Source organism: Cryptomeria japonica, chromosome 6, assembly GCF_030272615.1.
Source record: "Cryptomeria japonica chromosome 6, Sugi_1.0, whole genome shotgun sequence".
Classification (NCBI taxonomy): domain Eukaryota; kingdom Viridiplantae; phylum Streptophyta; class Pinopsida; order Cupressales; family Cupressaceae; genus Cryptomeria; species Cryptomeria japonica.
Window position 1 is genome coordinate 538,513,551 of NC_081410.1, and position 4,789 is coordinate 538,518,339.

The window sequence follows — 4,789 nt, forward strand, 5'->3', positions numbered from 1 at the left end:
GCATTTTCAAGCAAGAGGAATTTTCATTCATATGTATCCTTTACACCAAGGAGTTTCTCAATGAATTCTTCCCAAAATATCCTGAATCGTTGATGTAGGTATAATGATGTGGTATGGAGGTTATCAATTATGTTATTTAAGTGTTGTTTATTTGTTTGTATTTCAACTTCTATGTTATTAGAGAGCAATTATTGTAAATCTGGTCACTTTATATTTTCTACACATAATGTGAAGAATAGAGTGGATAGCCCTATTTGGTTGATCATATTTGTTAGTTCAACACAACAGTTGTTCCAATATGGTCTTGTGCCATGAATCATAGGTCCAAAGTGCATGAGGTCTTCACCTAATTGTGTGTCAAGGAGATTTTTTCAAGCATGCATAAAGTTTTTCAATAGTGGTTGGTATGTTTTCTTTTACATTCTTTTTAATGAAAACTGCTATAAGTCCTTGGCTATGATTCCACATCATAAGATTGAACATGAAATATTAAAACCTTGGATGTCTTCTAAAAATTTAGTAATGAAATATCATCAAGTGGAGTGCATACTCATGCATCTACACTTCCCTAATTTGTGGTTGCATTTGTAGTGTAGTTCCATTTGGAAAGACCATTGGAAATACCATATTGAGAAACTCCTCAATATTGTATTCATTTATATTAGAGATGAGTTTATTTTGAAAGTAAATCGATTTAGTGTTATTTATGTTGTCATCAAGTTGTAGTGTTTGCTTAGTAACTTCTAATTCACGATGTTTTTTTGTCAATTACCCATAAATGATGATGTGCACATACTAAGCTATTTTTAATATAATATCCATTAGTGTTGATTTCGTTATTTGGCACCACTATATCTTTGCTAGTTAAAATGGTGTGGAGCATGTTCAAAATGTCTATTCTTGCTTCATGAATTTGTGCAATTAGTCAAAACTTATGGAAACATAATGATAATATGGCTTATACATGACTTTGTATTGTAATGTATCTCTCATATGATTTCTAATTATATTAAAATTGTAATAATGTCCTATATGCAGGCTTCAAACTATGAGTACATATTCAAATCTTTTTTTATTGTGGAAAAACTTTTACAATGTTCTTTATATCTACTGGGAAGCTAATCATGTGACCACTATATTTATACTATCCTCCAAGAGTGTCGGTTAGTTGTAGTACTGGGTTTACTCATGGAATGAGTGTTTCCTCCACTTTGGTTATTTTTTCAACATAGTAGGTTGTTCTCTTGGGTCCATGTTGTCGAGTGAGGAGAATCAACATATGCCTCTCTCACTAAAACATCTTTTACAACTAGCATTAATATCTGATGAATGGAGAAGCATATCTAGGTAACATTTCTTGCATATAATGCATGTTTACCAATTGAAACTTGTGCATCTACTATTTGTCAAAATATTTTTTGTAGTCATGAAGTTAGCATTTTTGTTGAATGATGCTCCATGTTTTGTGTATTATTGTGTTTGCATATGTTGACATTTCCATGTTTGTTTCTCTAAACATCTGATACATTTTTCTATAATTATTTCCTCTTTATGATGAGCATAGTAATCTCAACTTCTCTCACAATGTTGTAGCCTTTGGAATTCTATTTGTTGTGGGTTAGTTTAAATTTTCTATATTATTTTAAGTCACCTTCGAGTAGCTATCTCTTCTTTATGGCTACCTTATAGTAAGCTCGATTTCTTTTTTGGTTATGTTGTCTTATGATCTCTAGTTGTTGCACAGGTCACTTGATTGTTTCCTATGTAGGAGTTTGTCATCTATACAATTGGAAATATTAGGCTAAATTAATAATAAGCAAACAATAAAGGTATTAAAACAAGTGTGCATGACATCAACACAATATTAGTGAAGCTTGCAATTTTAAAAGAAGTGCATTATGCATATATGTATACATGCAAATAAATATATACATACTATTACAATCATTATAAATAAATGTGCTTGCAAAAAATATAGTATAAGTGAAGCATGCCATAATAAATATAAATCAATAGTTTGGAACCTTTTCGTAAGTCCCCTAGGATCCTTCACTATACATTGTAGCTGACGCGGTTGTTGTTGTGCTTCGTACATAGGTGGTCAATCCTCTAGAGATTAGATACATAAAAAACAATCACTTCAAGTTTAAGTTCAAGAATTTAGACCTTTTATTGACTTTCAATTTTACTTTTAATACAATAAATATTAAGTTTTAGTATTGTGTTCAATATCTTCAATTTTTGTGCCAATTTTTTCTTGGGGCATAGATGCCAACTTTGGATACAAAAAAAGACATGCAGGTAACGTTGAAGTATTGTCAATTGGTTTTCCCTTTGGAGTCATTGCTATAATAATTCAATCAATTTAAAGGATGCCACCATATATTGGTGCTTTACCTCACAAGTAATTTTTTTTATTTTTTTGGGAATGGTCTGACATGTGTCCCTCTTATCCACTAAGAAATTATCTTTTATGTTGCCATTGCATAAGCACATAGGCACCATAACCCTAACCATACATGTAATCTGATGTATTATCCTACAATGATAATCAAACCTAACCCTAATTTAACTAGAACAATAAATGAACACTAATGAAACCATAAAACTTACAAAGCTTAATTGTGATTGTAAATCTAATGATATTCCTTGTTCAAATCATAGTGCAATTAGAGATGGTATTTAATAGGTTTAATGCTAATGTATGTTTAAGGTTAAGGTAAAATAAGAATAAATAATATATTATTATTATTGTATTATTATTATACTATAATATTATGTTATTTTATTTTTATATATTTATTATCTTTTCTATATTTTATGGTTGATATTAGTATAAAAATAACTAATATTATAATATAGTAAAATTTTATTATTTGCATTACTAAAAATAAAAATATTATATTAATTTTCCTATATTACAATACTATATTATTGATATATTATTAATTGATCTCTCTCTCTCTCTCTCTCTCTCTCACACACACACACACACACACACACACACACACACACACACACACACACACACACACACACACACACACACACACACACACACACACACACACACACACAATTTAACAATAATCATTATCCTACTTTGATGCTTTATAAATATCCTATTTATATTTTTCAAACATATGTAAATAAGCCTAAGTTATTTTAACCTTCAAAATGATTTTGTTTTTGCAAATATAATAAATTATTTATTTTTCAAAGACTTAAAAAGTAATAATAAGCCACATAGAATTTTATTTTAAGGAAAATTAGGAAACAAAAAATTGTAAATTCACTTTTCTTTGGTAAAATATAATTACCAAAATTATAGGTATAATTAAAAAAATAATTCTAAATTCACTTTTCTTTAGAAAAATCCAATTACAAAATTGGGGATAAAATAAAAACTAAAAATTAATGTAACCTATTTTTCTACATATAAAAAGAAAAAATAAAATTAATTCACATTAGTGAAATTTTAACCCTACCCATTGCCAATGACCATGTTAACATATCATATTCATTATTCATGCATCTCACCTCTGGTGGTGCCTCTCTTATACATTAAACCCACAATCCTATTTTTTGCAGCTAGATGGAGAGGAATCAAATGGTAGACAAGTTTGGACTTTTGGCATTACAGACTATGTAGGAATTTTATAAATAAAATAAATAAAACATAAAATATTATATATACCAGAATGACACTATACTATTTATACTTTTTAATTCTTAAAATGAAATTTTACATGCCTTGTCATGCAAATCTGCTTTGCCAAATTTTTAAGAATGCACTTAAACTAGCTTATATATATTAATATTATATATAATGTATACCAAGAATATTCTTCTGAAGCCACCTATTTGAATTCTGGTTGTAAAATTGACTTGAGAAGGACATCTCTCCACATGCTTTATATATATATATATATATATATATATATATATATATATATATATATATATAAGCTATTAATAGTCACAATGCATCATGAAAGACATTAAATAAGTTAATATATAATAATATTTTATGCTAATAAAATTGTAATATTATTTTATATTTATTAAAGTACACAATATATATTATATATTCTGTTAAAAGATACAATACCGTGAACAATATTTAATATATATTTTATTGCACCAATCCTCCTCTAAATATATAACATTAATTTTATGCTTACATATACTTATTATATATTATTAAACTAAATCTATACAAGCTAGTTTGATATGATTTTATGCTTATTAAAATGTAATATTATTTTATACAAATAAATAAATATTATATTTAAGTATTTTATATGATTGTTAGGGTTAGGGTTTGGGTTAGGAATATGATTAGAGTTAGGGTTTAGGCTTATGGTTAGGATTGTGGCTAGAGTTAGGGTTTATATCATGGCAAGGGTTAGGATTATGGTTAGGGTTAGGGCTTATTATTATGATTAGGGTTTGGTTTACAACATTCTTATAGTTAGAATTAGAGTTAGGTTTTATGGTTAAGGTTTAGTATTGGGGTTAGGATTATGGTTAGTTTTAGGGTATACATAATGGTTAGGGTTAGTGTTAGGGTTTGGGATAGGTTTTATGTTATGGTTAGAGTAAAGGTTTAGGGTTATGGCTAGGGTTAATTTTAAGGGTTATGGTTAGGGTTAAAGAGCTAAGAATTATTGTTAGGTTTATTGTTAGGCTTAGGTTTTAGTGTTATGGTTAAGATTATGGTTAGTGTTAGGGTTTACATCATGGTGAGGTTAGGGTTAGGGTTGTGATTAGGGTGTTGAACACAGAG